This window comes from Streptopelia decaocto (assembly GCF_964273445.1).
Source record: "Streptopelia decaocto genome assembly, chromosome: Z".
Lineage (NCBI taxonomy): Eukaryota > Metazoa > Chordata > Aves > Columbiformes > Columbidae > Streptopelia > Streptopelia decaocto.
This window is the reverse complement of record NC_138657.1, coordinates 45251786-45275508: the sequence shown is the minus strand read 5'-3', so window position 1 is coordinate 45275508 and position 23723 is coordinate 45251786.

The window sequence follows — 23723 nt, the reverse complement described above, 5'->3', positions numbered from 1 at the left end:
TTACATTTAAACTCACCAGTTCTCATTTGCAAATGTTCTTCAATTCAGAGATTTTTTAGTAAGCCTCTTTTGTATGATCCTCCAGTTCCATGATGCATATTTCTCATTCTTTTAAAATCCAACTGTAGTTAGTTCTATCATGTGGATAATTTAGAAATTCAGAAACAGTTGAACTCTGATGATTTTTTATATTGCTATAAATACATTCTGTATGAAAAGTAGTATTTTTCTGGGATATTTGCATTTTCTGAGTTACTCAGGTACACTTAGATGCACATGTATGTTTGAGAGATTTGAGACTTTCAGGTCCATATGCTCAAACACAAAAAATACATGAGTTGAAGATTCATAGGCTGGTCTTTGAGTTATTGATTAAATTGCTAAACCTATAGAAAAAGTAGAGAAAGATAAGCTTCTGCCAGTTTCAGACAGTAAGTCCTGCTAGATATTTACACTGGCTAATCTTACGGATAGACTTGTGTCTAGTTTTCTTTGCCATCTTTTGTAGTTTCCTGGATAGCTGAGAAAAAAATACAAAAGCATATGTACACAAAAACAGCAAATATGCAACATGTAAAAATTATGATTAGAAGAGCTTAGTTCTTTCTTGTTTTGCTGTTCCCCATAACCCAAAAGTAACATCATAAAAATTTTTAAGTGCATCTATCCACCATGTATGGAAAGAAACAGGTATTAGCAAAACACAACAGTTTTGTGAAGAAGTCATGCTTGCTTGAAAATGCGTACTTCCTGACCAACAGCAATCAGGCATTTTGTTGTGGGAAAGGAAATAAATCAAGTTACTGTCCAAAGAACTCAGTGTATCAAAGGTGAGGGAAACAGATCAGCAAAATAGTGGTCATCAACAGCTGTGTAGTAAAATTACAACATAGAGAGAATGAATAGTTACCCTCATCAGAAATCCTTTAGACTGATGCTGTGAATTGGAACAAAATTGTTACTTTTGTGAGTCTGCTTACATTATGTATTGTAACTTTTAGGAAAATTACTTGTAACCTGTTGAATTCTCTAGGTAAATTCAATTCTTTTGCATGGTACTGAGTTACACTTTTTTATACCTGCTATGATTTCTCCCATGGGTGCCTATTATGTGGTGACAGTTAAATGATTGTCAACATTATAGATATTGTTTGAAAAACACTCTATGATTTTTGAAGATCAGCTACATCTACTGAGCTGAGTGACACTGTAGAGATTTAGCACCCTGTGTACTCTTATCTACTTCAGAGAACCAAAGTTTGGAAAGTAAATGGTCTATGCCACTAATGGGGAAATGCAGCACCCTCCAAAAAGGCAATTCAGTACTACTAGGTTATATGCTTAAAAGTAGTCAACAATTACTCTCCTATATATTCTCAACAATTACTCTCCTATATATTCACAGACACAGTAATTCATAATGCATATTTTCTATGAAAAATAAAGCCCTCCAGTAATAATAGTGCCCCCCTAGTTGGGGCTCTCTTAGTAGCACATATGACAACATGAAATGAATTTTTAAATGCAATTCAGTCATCCACTATAAGCAGAAGACAGCTGCAGTTTAAGTATTACAACATACAGCTGATATTACTGTCAAATATCTATGACTAGCAAGGACCTCCCCCTTCAAGACATCTTTACCAGCAAGAAAGCAGCAGGTGGTTAATCGACATCATGTTGTAAGTGTTCTCCAGCTGCAGGCTCTTCAATGGAGTAATACTCTTATGAATTAGCCATCCTCAGGTTGATGTTCCATACAGATCGGTTCTCTGTAGCAAAGATCTAAAGATAATCTGTGACCCTTTTCCGCAGTGCTCCCCTCAGACTGTGGTCTCAGATATAAGAACTAAACTGACTTGTATGTTGGGTTTTAGAAGGACAAAAAGTATAATAGATGGATTTTCCAACAGATTGAAGACACTTAAGACTTGATTATGAATTTGTTTCATTGTTGATCAAACGCTGTTCCGTAGATATTAATTCTTCTCATTCATTAAATCAGTAATTGTCATTTGTTGTACAATGTTACAGGTAACAATTGCAAACAAGATAACACTTGTGCAATAGAACTGAGTGCTTAATCATAGGGAATTTGTCTCAATATATTTATATTGTACACACATTCAAATCAGGCATAGGAAAAGAAAAAGTAAGGCTGAGAAAATCCAAAACAAGATTTCTGCAAGTCTTCTCAATTTAGTAGTTCTGAATGAAGAAAATAGATTTAATCCTTTAATTATAGTTTGAATTCAAATTACCCATTTTGAAATGTTCTGATATCAACTATTTGTATTTAACGCTTCAGCAATAATACAGTACCTGCATATTTTTAAGAAGTTCAAAGAATATACTCTTTTAAAACAATGTGAGCCTGAGGAAAATAATATCTAAGTTTGTATTGTATTAAGTATAGAACAAGTTTGTGTTCTACTTACCTTTAAATTATCTGGAAAGTTTTAAATCAGTGAGCAATGAGTAGCTTAATCTTGGAATTCTTTCCTCAAGCAAAATTAGTAACAAAGAAAGTGAAGATGTTGTTCAATTCCTAAATGAAGAAAGTGACAATGTATTACAAACATAACAAGCTTACTGTGCAACTCTGCTCAGTTTTGCCTGGAAGGCAAGGTTTTGGAAAATTTTATGCATTAAAAGAATAAAGTATTTAATTCCCTATATTTAGACCATATAAAGCAGGACCAAACCCAGAATTCTCTGAGAATTTTTATGCATTTTTACTTTTATAGTTCATGACCAAAGACTTTGATATAGGCCGTTTTAATATTCCGTTGTTTAAAAAATTATTTGTTAAGGTTTGTACTTTCAAATGGAATTTGAAATTCACTATAATAGATTATGTGAAAGAAAAAGGTAATTTTTGTATAAGTTCTTTGTGTTGAAGTTCAGTCCAAATGTAACAACTATTTATCACTCAAATGCAGTAGATTGCCAGGTTCTGAGATAAAGAACAATTACATATAACAAGCATTTATTTTACTGGGATGATGGCTCACTCTAGTGAGATCACATTACTGATAAAATTCTCTTTAGGTACAGATTTCCAGTGGAATTTAGGATAAAAATATGTAAAATTAATTATGATTATTGTAGATAAAAGGTTGTATTGTAGTTCCAGTTTTCCTGCTTCTGAAATGGTGCCCATATCTAGACTTTAAAACTTTCAAGCTATGGATAAAGTTGTCTTTAATAACAAAGAAGTCCATAGCAGTAAAAAAACAGTTCAATGACTTCATCTCAGTCAAGGAAACAACCATGAGATGCTCCAGGAAAAAGGTGATTGTCATAATGAATTTGAACAACCAGATTCTCTATAGCCTGCTAAATGACAATATAGAAGTTTTGTATGCTACAAATAAAGTAGGTAAGTCTAGCAGATACAAAAGATAATTCGATTATGAAGTATATGAAGTATAATTCCTACCTGACTACTGTACAAACCAGTTTGGTCTAGGGATTTTGTCCCAGGTAGGTGGGGAGAGCTGTTGTTCCTTGCAAATCTGTTTTCCCTCCTGTGATATAGAACTGTTCATTTAAGAAGGTACAAACTAGCAGAGCTTAAAGAATGTGTAAATAATGAGCATCTTCAACAAACTACTCTAAAAATGGATTAGTACAGATATGTGCTATACCTTTGTCATATCCTGCCCTCAGGTATGAGTGGGGGGGAGAAGTGACTCAGGTTCCCTTTGGCTGGAAAACAGTATACACAGTACTTTAGGTCCGCAAACAAAAGGCTTTTATTTTGCAGCTTGGCCCAAATGGTATATGGTTCGGTAGCAGAAGGATTCATGTTATTGTAGGTTTGATTGACAAACATTAAAAGTTTGCAGCATACATGGGTCTGTAAATCTTATGTTACTATGTTACATATAAGAAGGAAAGCAAAAAGATAGAAGTATGGTGAAGAAAGAAAAGAGAGAGAAAGATTTCACCATCCTTATGACTCCCCTTTATGTGTGATAGAGTTCACAGTCTCAGATCCAGTGATGTGCGGTGTCCTCCGGTGTCCTGTTCAGTTCACGTGGTGAGACTGGTGGGCAGAGTGGTCCTCAGGATGGGGGATGGGTGCCACCAGTGCTTGCACAAGGTGGGCCTTTATAGCCCTTTGGGTTGCCTGCTTGCATAACTTTTGGTCTTTTGTGGAGGTGTTATTGTGAAAGAGGGGAAAAGTCTGGGGAAGGGGTGCTTGCGAAAGATCGACAAGTCTCAGGCCATGTTGAAGGGTCTCAGCTTTTCCCTTTGTGCCAAGTTGGGCATATCAGAAGGTGAAGTTATGTGCCCTCTGGCACGTTCCCCAACTCCTGTGTTGGCCAGCTGGCTTGGGGTGTGGCTTATTAGCTTGTCGTTGATATGTAAATCGTAATTCACCCTATACTGAATGTATCATCTCCTGTGGCTGGATGAACTGGTTTTGCCACAATGTTTTGGCCATTATCCTTATAATTACATGACAACTTTTCATACCATAATCATGTTTATTTAAATTCTACCACATGGCAGAGGCAGAGACATTACAGAAATCCAGAGACTAGAACACAGCTGTTTTTTTCTGTCCTTTAAGCTCAATATAAATTACATTTGCAAAAGCCTAGCAATTACATCTATGTTACAAGATACTAAATTATGCATGACAAAAAATAAAGACATGCTATAAATAACAAATCAATTTTATTACAACAATTCAGTTAATATTTATAAGGCACCAACTATCTTCCAGGAGTAAGAGTTCAGCACAAACAAGGGCAGCTCCTTTGTGATACCTGCTTTGCTGAATCCTCACAGAATTAATCAGTCTGAGACAGGGATTCAGACATCTAAACCTAAGAGGATCAGCTACAAATTGCCTTCATGATCTTGCATTCTGTCAAGGCAAGGGCTCCAAAGTTTCAAGTTCTTTAAAAAATGAAATCTGAATATCGCCACACAGAGGAAATATACTGCATAAAAAGGATTGGATGAGATCAGTCCCTATCTATAAAACCCTGACAAGCTTCAATTATCAAACTTTACATTGTAAAACGTCAAAATCCTTTGTAGCAGTAATCGCATACTCTATATAGAGAAGGAAAACTACTGGCAATACAATTTCCCATTTTTCGTCAAAATGGGCTTTGTTCTGTTTTACGCAATTACAGTTTGGCTTAATATGTCCCAAAGAGCACCAATGAACTTGTAGAAATAACTTATGTGTTTTTCTTGTGTTGACTGAATGTGCAGAAGATTTCCCACAAAACTACCTAAAAACATAGAAAAAGCAATGTCAAGTTACCTTATCAGAGTTTCACATCAGAGAGACCTGGCTAAAGCTACTACAGGTGTTGTGCTAATCTAAGTCAACCGGCCAAGATTCACAGCTCTTGGCAGACCAAAATAGGACAAGAAAGCGTATAGAAATACCATAATCTGTACATGTTTTAGATGAAACAAGTTCATTCAAATTCTTTCATTTGATATCAGAAAACAAGATTACAGCAAATAATCTTCATTAATATGTCTGTTACAGAAAAGACATCTGAAAGTCTTCACTATACAGTAGGAACAAGTGAGTAGAATACACTTCCTGGATCATCCAGTGCAGTCCCCTGGTGTCACAAGTACTTAGCTTGGGTTCTGCATTTTGAAAAATTTTTTTTGGTCCACAGTGAAAGGGTGCTCTAGAAATTGCAGTGTCTTATTACTGAGAAGCTTCATGTAGTATCTAAAATTAATTAAAGGCCTGCTTACCCAACTTTGTCTTTTGGCATAAACAGTTATTTTCCCCTCTAGGATTAAGTCTTTGATGTCCCTACATCAATGCTCGGATATCAGTGTGCTAAACAAAGTGAGTTCTTCTAAACTCGAGAGAAATGCTTCCTACTAACACAGCCGTCTAAGGAACCCTCATCTACACCAGTCTAATTTATTTATTTGTTTTTTACTATAAGAAACGAAAGCTGAATGTGAAATCAATAAAAACCTCTCACCCAAGCATTAATACATTAATACTTTTCTGTTTTCTAAGAGTTCTTCTCCTGTCATCTTAGGATAATACTTGCCTTTTTCAAGGCTACTTCCTGATGACAGTTCACAGTTATCCTGTTATTAGTCAGAATATCCAGCTGTTCTCAATTGTCCATTAACTCTAGCACCGTGGTCCTGAGTTGTATGATAAGCAGTTTGATGATCAGCAGAGATGAAATAAGAGAACAAATAAGCAATTCAAACATCAAGAAAGGATTAACAAACAAAGAAGAGAACATTGGTTTTTTTTTGCTACAGAAATCCATGCTGCATATGAACTGTGAATACTATCTGCAGTTCTGGTTTCTGTGTCAGAAATAATACGGTAGAACTGGAAGTTACTCAAATTTCCATGTTGCTTTAAAAATATAAACCAGTTTCCTTTCAAATAACAGTCAAGCAGGCTAGGATTTTTTAGAAAAATAGAGGACCTTGAGGGAATATGACAAAAATCTACAAAATCTTGAGTGGTATAGAGAAGATGGATAGATTGTGAAAATAACTCAGTCTGAGGTATCTGAGGTTTAACATGAGAAGAAACAGACTGATTTTCTTCTATTTATGGTGCTCCATTCCTGAAGCAGGCAGGAGCTCAAACAGGTGAAAAGTCTGTATTTCTACCAAACGACTGGCACCTTCACGTCAACAAATGTCTTCAGCCATAACAGGCAAAACATTTTATCCTTAATCTTTCAAAAGTGGTGCAGGCCACAACGCAATACAATGGTACAGATAGTGTGGGCCACAGGGGTGTTTCAAAGGGTTTGGAGTTTTTTTACAGTTAATAGGCTCTTGCCTTCAAAATACTCACTTCGTCACCATTCAACAATTACTAAGGCATAGTGAAGGTCTTTTGGTGGGATGCGTTATAGTAGTCAGAGTACTTGTACATAAATACAGGCAGAAAGTAACTGCCAGCACAATTGTTGTAACACAACAGCAAGAATGAAGGATTGTAATGAGCCAATCAATGATCAAAGAAAGTACAGGAAAGCAACTACTAGGAGAACTGACTCTGTGCAAACACAGTATGTTAGTATTAGGCTGACAAAACAAATGAAAAGTTAAATGTTTTATTGATTGCTTTCCCAGGTAATAATGCCTCCATTTCCACAAAACAGCTTGCACAGTACAGCTCCATAGAAAGCCTATGCATAAATTTAAATGTCAACATTAAAAAAAAATATTCTAAGTAGAGATACAGTAAACTGATCAAGGAAGAATATGGAGAATTAACAAAAATTACAGAGCTCCCTATGGCTGTTGAAACACAAGCTAAAATACAGTACTTTAGTTGTTTTTCTCAGAGAGGGGGACGCAGACCCTTAACTATATATAGCAGTGTCTGAGATCTGCATTCTAAGGCACAATCCAGCAAAGGCTCACTCATACGCTGACATAAAATGTGCATGTTTAAGAGATATATGCTATGGTGTCTCCATCAGCAAGGAAGGAACAAGTCAAATACTGTCACGTCCTGCTTCACAAAGGGCTTTAAAAACCCACAGAAGCAGTTTAAAGCCAGTCTGCCACTCCACTGTAAGTCAAAATGAAAGAGGTCTAGCATTATGTGTTCACAATTGCACAAACGAAGAACAAACATGCTACTTCATTCTGAACGAGCTGTAAGTGGTGTAGACATCGTGCTTCTGGGAAAAAAATTACAGAAATGAGTCAAGCAATTAGATGTTGCTTAACAACTTTTTCACAAGATCATTAGGTTAACTGCTTGCACACATTGAACCAGTGGGAAACTCAAACTTGATTAAGAAAAAAAAGCAAGTTAGAAGGAATATACAAATTCTGAATGAGCCTCACTTTCTCTAAAAGTATCATCCTGATAGAAGAACTCTTTTCTATATAGCAAAGTATTTGTTCTCCACAAAATACTCTGCTTGGATTCATTGATGGGGGATATACACACCCAATCCACATGAGGCGAACCACAAAAATAAGAAAATCAAAGGTTAATCCAGTGGGATAAGCACTATCTTGAAATGAGTGGGTAGAATTTTTTTTGCTCATTTGAGTCTTACAACATAGATCAAAACTTTAAAAGTCCACAAGAAAGAAGCTACCTCATGCTTCTCAATAAAAGCACTGTTGAAATTCTTGAGATACTTATGAGAAATACTACTTTTTTTGAAGATGAAAAAAGTAGTGGATGTCAATGATGTTTTGTGTAGAAGAGCAGGCATCAAAACATATGAGAGTTAAAGTTGCTTTTCCTTTCTGCTAGCTCCCTGGTGATGTGGGAACTTGTGAAAAGGCAGTAGGACAAGTATTAATACCTGTGTTGTTCCTTCAGTTACACAAGAAGAGGATAAGTGCACAGTAGCAAAGAGAAAAAAGAGTATATATACAAAACAGATTATAAGAACACACAGATGGTATGCTGAGGAAAAGCAGAAAAAAAAAAAAAGAAGGTACATTTGATTTGGTGTGTTTTTTTGTTTTGTTGGTTTTTTGTTAATACCATAGGATATATGGCTTTAAAAAGACAGAAAGAGATAAGAAGAAGAAAAGGAAAGTTAGAAACATGACAGAGGGAAAAAGTGCTATGAAAATTGAAAAGAAAGATGTATTTGTTAGAAGAATGAAAGAAAAAATGAGTGAAGGAGCAGAAAGTAAATGAAAAAGAAAGGCAAACTAAAAGGTGAAGAACAATATAGCTGATTTTAGGAGAAGTATTGTTGCTAATGTGCTATAACAAGCAAAATAGGTACCTCCATTACCTCAAGACAATAAAGGTTTAGACTGTTATTGCTGAAATGTTCCAGCTTTCATCTCTGTGGACAATTCTGTTATCTGTATGTATGGCATGACTATATTTGCACCTAATTTGAACACAAAATATGCATCTCTGCAGGAGAAAATAAAGCAAGGATAAAAGACCCACTTAAACAAAAAAAACCACAGACATTGGGAATTGTCTGCAATTAAAACAGCAAAATACAAGAAATAATCAAACAAAAAAAGCTGCTGAAAATATATGAGAAACTCAACCTTGGAGTCTGCAAAGATAAGCTGGTTTAAATTGTATATATTTTGGCTTTCGTATTATAAAAGTATAAACCAAACATCAGACATTCCCCTGCTACTCCTGTACCTGCATATTTATTTGAAAGGATCTCTGCACTTTGAGTAGCTACTTTATCTTTTGCTCTCTCTCCTGCAGCAGGAACATAGTCTATTATTCCTAAATGGACAAAAACGCATGAGAGGTCACAAGTAACATGGAGACATATAGATGATCTGACAATTTGTTTATTTAAGGCTTCAAAAATTTCAGATCCTTCTAATAATTTGTTTCATTGCCAGTTTGGACAATGCCAGTAATGTGAGGGTCAAGCAATGTGTTCAAAATTGAGAAGTGCTCAAACACTACTGAATCGTGAGAAAAAGATTCTGGACAACATTGACATGACACCGACAGAAGCACTGTCAAACATGACAATAAATCACTTGTCACAGGAAAAGAATAAGAAATGTTTAAAGCAAGCAGATGCCTCTGTGATTGATATGCAGCCCCAATCTTCATCGAGAAATACAGTGAACAGGAAACAACATGGTTTGCTGTCACCAAGGAAGAGAATGCACATCCTGAAACTATGAATGAAGCAATTAGACTATCTATTGCACACACATTTATGGATAGCAGCTCTCTACAAATATTGAAAGGATTAATGCTATCTTTAGAATGAGAGATCTGTCCTCTTTTTTTTTTTTTTTTTTTCACAGCATGTGCAAGCAGGATTCAATTTAAAATGTGAACATTGATTTTTGCCTTTTTTCCTTCCTTTGTCATATGGCACATTAAAAAACACAGACAATAAATAAGATGACTTAAAATGACATCTACATCAGGGAAGAAGAGAAAATTCTTCTAAATGATACAATACTATCCGCTTTGATGCCCATATGGCTTCTTTTGTTGTGGAAATATTTCAGTTCTCTCCTTCTACCCCGTAACTTTATCTCATACTCATACAATGTGGCTGGATGATACTTTGAGAAATTATTCAACCCAGAAAGTAAGTCTGCAATTTTCAGGCTAAATCCACAAAACTATTTATATACAGTAAAAAAAAAAAAAAAAAAAAAAAAAAAAGTAAGATCCAGGCACTTTGAATCTTTGTGGCTTTGGCCTTAAGTCATTAGTACCTTTGCTCAATCTAGAGCATAAAGGGGCTTAGAAAACCAGATTCTTCAGCCTAGAGAAGAATAATCTGAGATCGATCTTATCAGCCACCTACTTTAGTGTTACAGAGGCAGACTCTGCACAGATGTGCTCAAGAGCAAGTAAGTGCAGGGATATATTTTTCAGAGTTTGTGGAACCTACATTCTTGGATGCTTTCCAAATTTCAATTGCATAAGGCCTTAAACAACACATTCTAACTTGGAAGGTATACCTGCTTTCGTTGGCTATATGGGTCCTATAGGTGTCCCTTGCAAACTAAAGCATTTTATGACATTAAATGTGTTTATAACAGAACAAACCACTAAATCTTACACGGACTTTTGAGGGGGGGAGGGAGTTCCACATGTTTTTACAGTGCATGAATGTGAAGACTCCTGGATCTTAACTTTGAATCTAGGTGATAAGGAGTACTAAAATAATGAAAATTTTTCACATGTAATTCTACTTTTTGACAACCCTGGATTAACAACATTTCCAGACTCTTATCAATAGAAAATGAATGAGTTGGGAGACTGGGTGCACTGCATCATCATTTAATTCCTCCAATTCAGCTCAAATCAGTAGTAATTCATAAATTCTTAACATAAGAAAGCTGCTTAGCAGCCTGAAGAAATACTAATTAGCAACAAAATTACCACACACGCCACATAAATACAATTATCTTTTGGTAGATTCAACACTCAGTACTAAATCTCAGTGAACATAAAATAATCTTAATGGGAGACTGCAATTTCAAATCTTTGTCTGGTTGCATAAAGAAACCAAAAGTTTAAACCTTTTGTGCATTTTGTCTTGTGTTGTCAGTGAATAGAGTATTCCATTCTCTGGGGATATTGATCTATTCACAGGCACTAAATTATTTTTTAAAAAGGGCTTTTCCACACTTGATATCTATGTAAGCTATGAAAATCAAAGTAAATTAAATCTGGAAAGTAAAGTCTGTCTTGATACATGCATGGTGAACTACCAACGCAGATAGACCCATTTATGCAGCTAGAGGAAAATAGATTCTATAATGGAAAAAAATGTTATAGTGAAGGTAGGGAAGGCAAGAATTGATTTTTATTAACACTAGTGAGTGAAGGAATACCTTTTTTTTGCAGAAGCCTAAAACATACAACAACAACACTAAATCTTCACATTTTCTTAGAAAATTAAATATAAGTGGTTATTTTAGTTTAACAAATACAAATTCAGAATAACCTTATTCAGTGATTTATTCCATTTAACCTAGTGTAACCATGATGTAAGATCGAAATCTGCCTCCTTCTTAAAACTGGGTATTCATAAGTATAAATTTGATAGCTATCTTTCAAAATCTGCCAAAAATTCAAGTGACAACCATGAATACTGGGTTTAAGGTCAAGGCATAAAACTATATTTCAAAGAAATCATGTCAAATGCTGCATGCAAAGTAAAAATTGTGAATAATAAAACTTAAAGGTGTTTAACTTCAGGAGTTTCTTATATGTAAGTGTATAGGATATAGTGTAAGTACGACTTAATGAAAAAATCCCAAATGTTCACATTTCCCGATTGCATGGGTTGGGTGTGGGATTAAAAAGAACCCTTCAATACATTCTGTGGATTTTCTATGACTGTAATTGAGGAAGGCATCTCTGGGACAGCACAGGTTCAAATGGAGGCTTGTTTGTCTCCTCTTAGCGAAGATGTTCAAGAAAAGAGACAACGTAATACAGCATTCACAAACCTGACTGAACCTGCAGTGCTGGCAGTCTGGAAATCAACATAATTTAGTATATAATGCAAGCATTACTGCTACAGAAACAACAGACAAAATAAAATCCCAGATTGCCAATTTCACAGTGCTTTCAGGGTAGAAGTTTACAGCATTGTATTACTGCTGAAGCTGAAACAGTAAAGCTCTATGACACACTTCAAGTCTAAATTATCATCTGGGTTCAGCCAGTACCAAACACCAACCCTTTGAAAATATTCTGAAGTACATCTCCTATCAGAATAGGAATTGAACACATTTATCAAAGCAAATATTTTGTACAGAAGTCACACTTTGAAAGTTCATTCCACCTTTGGAGAAGTCATCAGTTCCAGTGATATCCATATTTTAACTATGTGGATTCTCTCTCAAACCTAGGGAAGCCACCAAAAGAGAATTAATTTTTTAAGTGCAACCACTGCACGTCAAATCGGTCACCTTTCACTGAATTACAGTGAGTGTACCAACTATTGAATCAAAGATATCACCTCATAAATCATACCAGAATCAAGTCAATGTCAGATACACTGCATGGTTGAGTAGTTATTTCCCCAAGTAAATTAAAATCCTGATATCCTACTGCTGCTAACATTTACAAAAGCAATTATATTCGGAACTGACCTGGTATAACTTGCTGCAGCAAATCCTGGTAGTTTTTAAGGAAGATATTACACTGTCCTTTAGAGGGAAGACAGCAAAAACACTGGATTTTTCATGTGTCTGATCTAATACTAGTTCTAACATGGTCATAATGCCTTATAGAGCAAGTTACTAAGTGACAAATACTGCACTAGTATCTGTCAAGTCCTTTTGCTTTATGAGGCTTGTTGTAAAATAAACAGATTAACAGAAGTGTATTTACTGAGTGTTAAAAATACATATCTGATATTAGAAATATTAATTTAATTTAATATGATTTAATGAAGTTTTTCAATCACACACAAGTAATTTCATACAATAATACTATCATAACAGTCTCTGTAACAACTTTGTAATACTTCAAATTTTATCACTGTATTTTCCAGATGGACAATTTAAAATATATTATTTGATTTATAAATGTCTAATTAATAACATGTATACATTTAAAGTTAGGGTAACATAATTTTTCAATTAACTGAAAAAATTTCAACAGGTCTAAATATTCCAATATCAAACTTCTTGACAGAGTGTTATACTTCTTAACTTTGAAATGTTGTATTTCTAACATTTTTTACTTTATATTGTGATTTACCATATAAAAGTTAACTGGCTCAGGCAAATGTACTTCACAAAAAAACCTGTTCCAAAATTGAATGCTTTGTTCTAATTCAGAATGAAAAGTAGTGTTAAAACTGTGCTGTATTTCGAGAAATAAAACCTCTTATTTCTATACAACTACTCAAGAGAAAGATGTTTGATGTAGTATTCTCAGTACCTTCATCATAACTGCTTTTGGAATAAATAACATGCATTCATTTATATTTTATTTACCATAAAGCTTTTGTCTATAATACTTATGTTGAATGTTGTAAGGTGCTGGCCTCAGAAACTAGAGTTATATTATTCCACTCCCCAAAATGTCAGAAACAACAGAATAGGAAGCAATTATTTCCTGCAGCACTATTAAAATATTTTACTTTGAAATAAAATAAAGTGAACATTCCAAAACAAAAATTCAAGTGACAAAGAAGTGAGACAATAAAAAACCTGCAATATTGACTCATGAATGGTTTTTGTTTGTTTGTTTGTTTGTTTTAAGACAAAGAAATGGGAACTGTAGGGCTGAATGAAAAAAAAAAAAAACAGTAGCAAATATTGATGTATGTCTTTTGGATGGAGAAATAGCGGAAGGAATGAATTTCAGGTAGAATAAGCCATTATTTTAACCATTATTTACAATAAACTGAATGATGAGGTTGCCCGAAACTCTTTAGTCAATCCTCTCTCCCCTAACATGGTTGTGGTGTCTGTGACAGTGAGAAAAGAACAATACTTTAGGTAAATAACTTCCACACATATCTTCCAATTTTTCATACAAGTAGTTTTGAAAGTAAAAACACACAGCAAGAACTTTAAGAGACAGTTCAGAAAATAACTTCACAAACCACAGTGATGTAATCCCATATCTTTCCAGACCACTAACCCTACAAATTGGTAACTGGTTCTTCAGTTATAAATTTTACATCCTGTGTTGAACTAACAGCATATGTTTCTTTTTAAATTCCATATAAGTGCAGCAGAAATTATATTCAAGCTTACAGGTTAAAAAAACCTACTAAACCAGCACATGTGGTTTCCAGGACATGGAACATGCTGAAAATGACAGTGCTAGGCATGTCGGTTAAGATGATCGCCTTTCAAACCATTGCTAGTGGGTTGCTGGTGTGACCAGGGTAAGGTATAGGAAAAATACTGTGACAAAGTCATAAGCTAGCCCTGAAGAGGAAACTAGTATACGTATGGGATACAGATGAGAGATATATTTTATATATTAAAGTCATATTATGTATATGATATTTTATGTATATTATATTTTATATATTATAATTATATGTTATTTAACTTATTAAAATATTATTACACAAAACAGTATTGATTCAAATGAACTTATCATGTAAGCCATGAGAACACATGATTCTACTAAATATTTCATAATGTCTAACATCAGAAGATAAATATTGCTTCTTATAAAATACTGCTAAATAATGATTCCACAACAGCTAGGTATTTATTTTTGTTAGGAGATGAAAACTCCTTCAATTATTATAAAATCACTATCGAGGAACTGTTAAGTCTGAAGTCTCTGAAGTGATAGTAGACTGGTAGTCTGAAGGATCTCAGAGATTCTCAAATGACAGATGTATGGAAGCTAACCTCATATCCAAGGAAAATAGAGCATATGATTTGTATTGCACAATTTGCTTGATAAATTTTCCTATTTCTTTACAAATTGGCTACTAAAAAATGGCAATGATGTTCTCAGACATTCACTATTCAAAATTACTGGTGAACACAGTGAGTTAATAATTTATGGTTAGCACATTGTTTAGAACACTTGATTTGTTTTGTTTCACTCATTAATATAGTAGATATTATATTGTCTGTTTCCTAACAGAACAACTTGTATCAATAACCCTTACCTGTGTGAGCTTTAAGTTATGCATCTGAATGTTATACTCAACATAAAAATACTAACTGTGTAGTCTGAAATTAATTTTGTTGTAATATTCAGATTAGTTTTTTTAAGCTTTCCTTGAATATTTGTTCTTATAAAGTTGTGATGTTTTAGGAAAGTATGGAAAAGAAAACAAACAAACAAACAAGCAAAAGTTCTTACACATCCAGGATGACTTAACTGAGAATTAATATTCATAAAATATGCATCAGCAGTTTTGCAGCCTGCACCACATGCAAAGTTGGAAACAGAAAGACTATTCTCCTCAAATTGGGAATAATTATCTGAGAAAGTGCAGCCTACATCTCAAATAATAAATATGGACGTATATATATATATATATATAAATTATTTATTTAATTTTCTCCACAGATGTAAACAAACATTAACATAAATTACTCCAGAGGTATAGTCATACAATAAAAAATTAAAGTTTTATTAACATAGAAAAATTATGTTCACATTTCTGTCAAGCATCGAAGGAAAAAATTCAAATATTCTCAATTATTAAGAAAGGTGCAGAATGTTACAAAGAACCTTTATTTACCATTTATGTATTTTTTGGTTTTTATTAAATCATTTTAGGGGAAAAAAAAAAAAGTTTAACTTTTTGAGAAGTAATCCAATACACAAATTTTCTCAACACTACTTTCTCAGTACAGTCCTTTGTATTATATTTTTTCTAAATTTTCTATCTTAATGATTACAAATCTTTAATCTGACAAGTGATTTTATTTACAAGTAGTTGGCGTTTTCATTATAGCAATGCATAGATGGCCAGCATCTCTCATTGTTTCTCACAACTGGATGCAGAAACAAATAGAGCAGGTGCCAAATTATCTGTTAAAATGTTTCTCTTTTTTCCCTTGCAGCCCCTAAATTACAATTAGTATTTAAAAATTATTATTTCTTTTTAAAAAAAATAAATGAAAAATTTCAACACTTGAAACATTTAATCCCACTTCATTATGGAAACAGATTTCAACCTATCAGAAGTTCATGAACATCAAACATTCAGATTTTCAGTCAGCTTACATAGAAGAAGTCCACAACACAAGGACAGACACTGTTTTATGAGAGAGCACATGAACAGATACAGCAAACCTAAGGTTCAGGTGATTAGAAAAAAACTATTTAAGTAACTCTGAACAAACCCAAAAAAGAAGGAGATACAGTGCAAAAGTGCACTCGAGATCAGCCCAAGTGTCTGTTTTGTTGGCCAGTTTTTGCTTTCATGTGGATTTTATGTTTGTACGTCATAAACAGAGAAGAATCAGTTCCTTTGTTTTTCCCATCAAAAACAATTCAAACTGAACGTGTTAGGATTCTGTATATTTTTGGATAATTTAGAACAGTGTCTCTCTTCATAATTCAGAATCTCTGAGTGGCTCATAATAAATAATTAAGTACCAGTGTTACTGAATTTCAGTATTTTTATTCTTTTCATGCTAAAACAAGGACTGTATCTTATATATTCAAGAATAGCATTTCAATTTTTGTATTTTCATGCAAATATTATAGGATTCTAGGGTCATTAGCCGATTAGCCAACATATTTATAGTTACTGCAGTTTTAACCACTGAAACTGAAAGTTTCTAAACTGGTGGTCTGCCTTCAGTCAAAAAATCTGAAAAATTTCAGGTTCCACTCTTGCTCAGAATGAGGCAAGCAACCAGGGTAGGGAAGACAAAAGGAAAGACATGCCAGAAAAATATGGTGCTAAAACTAATTCAGCAGAAACCAAAAATGGGTCAGCAAGGGAAGAGAAAGCTGTGGGCAGACAGGGAGGGGTTGAATCTTGAAGAAAGATATTTGAACCGGAAGAGTTGTTGGTTAAATTTTGACATGTGAAGACCCATGTGGAAAAAGCACAAAGTAGGAAACAGGTTCTAGCAGACAGGAAAGAGATAACTAGTAACAGGACACATAGTTGGCCTGAAGAGACAGAAAGGAGAGAGACTGAAGCAGAAGTGGGGGCTGCAAGTGTCAGGTAACCCTCTTCTCCCTTAACAGAGTTACAGATGCTTGTTGCTTATCACTCTGTAGCTGTCAGCATGTATCTGTGACACCTATTAGAAAGAGACAAATTTTGTCACTCTTCAGTGCCAGTTTGCCTGTGAAACAAGTACCATTTACTTCAGTTACTTGCTTGACAAATATCGATGGTGCACACAGCAAATGCGTACACCCACTTCTGTACTGCACATGGGCACTTTTAGCTCCAGCACATAAGAGTCACAGAGACAAACTCCTCCTTTCCCAGCCAAGAATACCATTAAATTAATTCTCCTCTCCTTACCTCTTCTGTTTTACACAGAAGTGAATTTTCATTCCATTTATAATAGCTGTATTGTATGATATACTTTCTACCTTGCATTTTTCTTACTTAGAGAGTCAGAATAGGAATTGTCTGTTACTTTGCAGAATGGTTTGCTCTTGGTTAAAGTACAGCAGTAACGAACAGTTGACCCTTTATACATATATGTGCTCATATACACACACAAACATTTTGTGTGCGTAGCTGTGGCAAACTTGTATGCAGTTGAACCACTTATTTGCAGGTATGGTTTGCAAAGCTAGCCTTTATTTCTAAAAGTAGATACAATCTCTGGATCTTTGTGCAGCTGGAGGTGCTGAGCATTTATTCTGCCAGAAATAAGTGGACAGTGGCTGGAGAAAGGGCCTTTGTTGAGGATCTTCATTGGAAATTAACTATTCTGACTGCATAACTTTTAGTCATGTTCTCACATATAATTTGGATGGCAGAATCCTGTGCTTTAATAGTTCTGTCATTCCATGGAGCAGCAGACTCTGAATGTTTTTGCAGTACTAAATAACTCATATATACAATGGCCACATCACATGCAGAAGTTTGTTGACCAAAGGTTTGTATGAGATGAGACTATATCCCTTTTCCTTCCTCATCACCTGTTAAATCACCAGCACTACCTGAGTCCTCAAATCTTCAATGCTTATGACCTCCAAGTAGGATAAATACAGTTTAAGATTACTGGCGTTTTTTCCATCCATGACACGTTTCTCTTTAAACTGGCAAAATGGCTTCACATTCATCCTTTTCCTATAGTCAGTGTTCCTACAGGATCCTCTAGTCTGCCTCCCCACAAACCAGGAAATTTAGCCTTAAACCAAGATTATTTTGGCACTTGGTTTGTGTCTTACTTGATCTGCGTGAAGCAGTATGGCAAAGACCATACTGCACATAGCAGGTATTCTATCGGTCAAGTGACGATATTGTAGAGTCTAGCAATGCCAATGAGCTGCAGCTCCCAAAAAATGCAGAAAAATACACATTACTCTTTCTTGATCATTTTAGTATTCTAACATACTTAGGATACATTTCTTAACGAGTTAACTAACCTAACCACAATCTAATCAGGCACTCCAGGCAGAGCTAGTTCATGTGCACTGACATGTCACTGTGAAAGCCAATTTAAATGCTTTGTGATCTGTACATTTTCTGGCTTTCAGCTGCTTAATGCAATCTTACAACACTCATCACCTTACTATGAGCAGCCAAACCACAAAGACAATTTGTATCTTTTTCTAACAAGCACCTCACCTTAGCTACCACCTTAGTCACAATTAGATCTCAGCAGAGACAACCAGGCTTCTTGTTCAAATATGAATAGATAGCGTGCCATTTCAAGGCCAAGTCTTCGTAGCACTGCTTGACCTCAGCCTATGCAGCATTGTTGTGCACCGTCACTCCTGAAAACTGGGCATTCAGCTCCACAACAAACTCAGCTGGCTACTATTTGGTAGCAGTTACGCAAGTAAGAAAAAGACACTGTTAATTTGAGTGCAGGCTTTTGTATGGTCAATTATTAACTAAACAGGCTGATAACATTTCAACAAATATTGAAGTGATTAAAGTGGAGGAAAACAGTATTTGTAATGACAAGATCAAATGGCTTAATATGGGTTGCAATAATAAAGTGACAAAATTAGCAACTAACCTTATCAAAGAGCAGTTTCTCAACTAACTGTAAGAATATTGCCACTTTTCCAGACTGACCTCACAGCACATACACAGAGTTACTAACAGCTTGTTGAAACTATCCTGTTTTCTCACTTAGGCAGAGGTAGAATAGCAGCTGCTTGCATACTGAGCTCCCTGCTCAGTACTCCCTTATCTCAGCTGAGGGCATTTATGGGACTGATTTGACTTCCTCAAAATGGCAGAGGTAGGGGTGACCCGTTGATTAATTCCGTTCATTTCCAAGTCTATTTGTTTCAGTAAATGTGTATAAGAAATATAATTTGTACACTTGATCTATTAAGTGATAAAGGTATTGTAACATGCATCTCATTTTATGTTAATTATTACTGTGATACAATAGACTGTATTCTGTAACATGAAGTATAGAAATGTTCTTCATTGTTGCAAAATGTGTGATTTATTGTTTTTATACCTCTCTTGTTTTACCACCATGGTTTATTCATTTTCCACTAATACTGTTGACAATTCCTTCTTTGCTCTTAGAATTTATCCTTCTCACATGCATTTGACATACTGTTCCCTACTGCTGACATTCTCATTACTGCAGGCAAGGTCATACTGGAGCTAGGCAGCAGCTGTTAGAGAAGCATCTACTGCTCCTCAGGCACCCATCGCCTAGAGACCTGACGCTTCAGAGCCATGTCAAGAACTAAAGAAACACAAGAGGCAAGCTCAGTGGCAGTGCCTGTGGTATGAGTGAGCCTGTGTGGAGAAGGAAACACACCTGCTGAAGAAGGATTTCACCCCATTATGTGGGAGAGCAGCATCCCAAAACCTTGGGGTTTCTCAAAGCTCCAGAGCAGTCCAGTGGATGCCAGTGTAGGACATTCACAGCCTGATTAGCCAAGGGATGTTGAAAGTATACTATTGTGGCAAGTCCTTCTACCAACCAAATGAAAAAGTATGTGTGTGCAAACAGGCAGTTACAATTCACACAGAGATTTTTTTAAGTCACACAACCAAGTACACAAAGTGCATTAGAATGCAGTAAAGTTTATACACAGAGCTAATGAAACTCTGGAATTAATATAAGGTAAGACACAGTTTAAACATATGATCACATACCATTTTTTTCTCAGGGATCCTTGATTTATTCACTGCACAGGATGGAGGGTACTTACTTCAAAAGCAGTTGTTCAATATATTTTTTTCTCCTCTTTGTTCTCATGTAGTTATAACATTATTTAAGTCCTGCTCTGAAAATGGAATTTCTGATTTCCCTTTAGGGTAATCAGCACTAAATACCTAAATTTCTGAGTGAATGCCTGTATTTACTTTCGTGAGACCTTTGTACAGCGAGAGCTTAGTTAACTTTGTTTAGCAGACAAACCAGTACCTCAACTCCACAGGTGTTTAACTAGCTGAGACTGGTGCTGTCAACCTACACTTCTCCCCGCAGTCCATGGCCTTCTAGCTACCTTCTCCTTCTGGTCCAAGTGTCCACAAAGGGATCCTCCATGATGACATACTGTGAAGAGTCTAAGTGTAGCAGATATACAGGCTTTCTCATCAAGGAGCAAAACACTATTATCTTAACCTACTGAAAATCTCCCTTTTTCTGGCAGAAAACCTAGAAATCTAGGAAGCAATACCAGAACTATTGTTCTCAGACAGGTTTCCTGTGGGATGATAAAGCAGCTCCCTCATAGCTGGAACACTAAGTTTCTTTGTGGCTAGAAGCACCTGAACGGAGTTTCTAACGACCTGAAAGGCATAAACTAATATATGAATCAACTTTTAAAGTGTAGCAAAATGGCAAAGGTATGGACACTTCCAGACAAAACTGATAGGTCCTGGTGCTCTGGCATACTGCAGAAGATTCAGACCCCTTTTAATGGCTTTGAGTGTTTTCCTTTTCAAGACAAATAAATAAATAAATCTAAATAGGAAATCTGAGGATGTGGTGATGTGGTAAGAATTTATTCCTTGTTTGTGAGAAAATTACTTCCTTCTGTTTCTTACCATTAAGCCACAAGTAGATCCTCTTCAGTATTTAGTGAGAAGATGCCAGCTTTCAGTTTTCTTTAGGGTATTAGAGATGCCTTATCTTATTACTGTTTTAATTTCTGTCTGGGGAGTGCAGAGAGCTGAAATATTCTCACAGGTATAACCAGTCTACACTTTTTTCTTTGGCTCCTTCTGCAAACATCTCACAGTGCCACAGGACAGATCCAGTTTGAACTATGCTCCAGGTCCTATTAGTACACCCCTATGTAACTAAAGGCTCAATCTGATAAGCTTAAAAGTGACCGTTTCTTTTCCTAAAAGGAGACACTTGTAAAACCCTTGTTAAGATACATGTTGAACTCCCTGTAAGTATTAAAACACAGTTCCTTAAAAGCCACCCTGACTTGAACTTTACATATGGGAAGTTATCATTAAATAACTAAGGTCAAGATAGCCATTGTAACCCCAAACTGTACTGGCCAGTTACAGAGTGTCCATATATCCTGTGGCTTTCAAAGCTGAAGGGGGCTCTGCCACCATTTTGATGAGATTATTTTGAATTCTTCAGTGCTTTTGCTGTCTCTCCTGGCTTGGTGCTGTTCACAAATGTTAATAACTACGCTTTTTCTTCCATCATCTAGACTATAATGAAAATATAGACCAGTACATCACTCAGGACAGCCCCCAGTAGAATCCTACTCAATACACCCTTTCATTTAGGCAATGAAATGTCTAGCAAGCTTCTGACCAGTGAAGAAATCCCATTTTTCAAACAGAAAACTGCAAACCATTTGACCATATGATTATTATAGTTATTGCTTACTTTGCAAAATTCTACTTCATATAGCACACAGTACAAAATTATTTCCATCATTCTAACAGCTGAAAGGAAGCTGGAGATCTTAGGAATCAGAGAAATAACATTTGAATGGTGCACAGAGACAAAAAGAGCCAGAAGTCATCCTAGTGTTCTGTCTTGAGCTAGGTTGTTTTCCAGAGTGGAATTCAACACCACAGAATAGGATTTCTCTGTTGCAAAATGGTGACTAATCTGTCAGTCTGTCTGGAAAAGTGGGCAGCGTTGTTATGCAGCAGATGTGCTAATTGGCATGTGGCTTTTCCTGTGATGCTGCTCAGAGCATGCTGCATAGTGGTTTCACCTATCTTAAATTCATACTTTCCTACAATCACAGCTGCAAGAATACTTTGAGTAGCAAGAATGTAATACTTTGAGTGGCTTATACTGATGTTTATTGTAACACAGTAATTCCCAATCCTAATTTTCAAGATAGCAGTATCAGTTCTGGTGAACCAGAGCTGCAGTACCTGGGTGTTCCCAGGTCCAGCCAGGAAGAAGAAATGCATGTCCATCCACTCCTCCCTGCTACATATCCTTTTCCCCAAATTCACAGCACCAGCTTTCCCCTAACCATCTCCTACACTCACTACAAACTGGCACTAGCTCTATTTCTTTGCTTTCCTACCCTACCATAGGTGGTTCTGAGCTCTTTGTCTCACCTTGCCTCGCCAGCCCACCTCTGACTCTCATCCTGGAGACCTTTTGGCAGGAAAGGTGGCTGTTCCATGGGTCAGGTAGGCACCTACACTAAGGGAAGCAGGCAGGAGCTGGTACAATGTGCTCCCAAATGCCTGTCTTGATATGCATATCTGTGAGACACAATTAAATCAGCAAGGTGTCTGTAACCTGGTGATCACTGAACACATGTAACTATAGACGTATAAGACTGTGGATCCAGGAAATGTCTCTGCGCAAGTAATTGGGAGCTGCTATCACAAGCCACCAAGACCATGACTTGAGTACATCTGCTATCCTGTGGTTATGTAAGGTGTGGAACAGAAAAATACCATCAGCCCAGCAGGTACAAGGCTAGGCAGATGCTCAAAGAACTTCATCCATTTCATGGGTTTTCTGGCACTGGTTTAATCCTGTAAAATGAGATGTAACTTCTCTCAGTGCCTATACTCATCCTCAGACCTGATTTCTCTTTCCTGTTTTGTCTGAAGTAGCTTTGTAATAAGGACAGGTCCTTCAGTGTGCTGCCATGTTGCCTTGCAAAACAGACCCATGTCCTGTTGGGTCCTCAGGAATTAATTGAAGTAAGTTCAGAACACTTGTGCCTGTGGTTTTAATTCAGATCGATATTTTCATCAAGAAATGTAAACAAAAACTGACTTCAAAAGAGCTCCTGCCAATCTGCCAAAAGAACAGAGAGGAAAATGTATTTACTGTAGTTCGGCTTTGCATCCCTTCTTACATATGCCCGGACTAAGTCAACTAAATACTTAAAAGAGGTATGTGAATAAATTTATTCAAAGGTACTTGTCATCTTTTTTTCAAAACAAAGATGAAAGATATGATTTTCTATGACTGAGAGTTTTCTTTCTGTAAAAAAAAAAGAAAAAAAATAAAAAAAATAAAAAAAAATAAAACAAACATTAGCTATATTTCTTTGATATAATACCTTTAATGAGAATTGCTCAAATGAAGAGCATGTTTTCTTCTATTTGAGAAACCATCACTGAAATAGGTTGATAAGTGTACTGTTTGTTTTTTTTTTTTTTCATGGCATATTTTCCACTCTTTTTTAACTCCACGTAAAGAAAATCAAGTTGTCT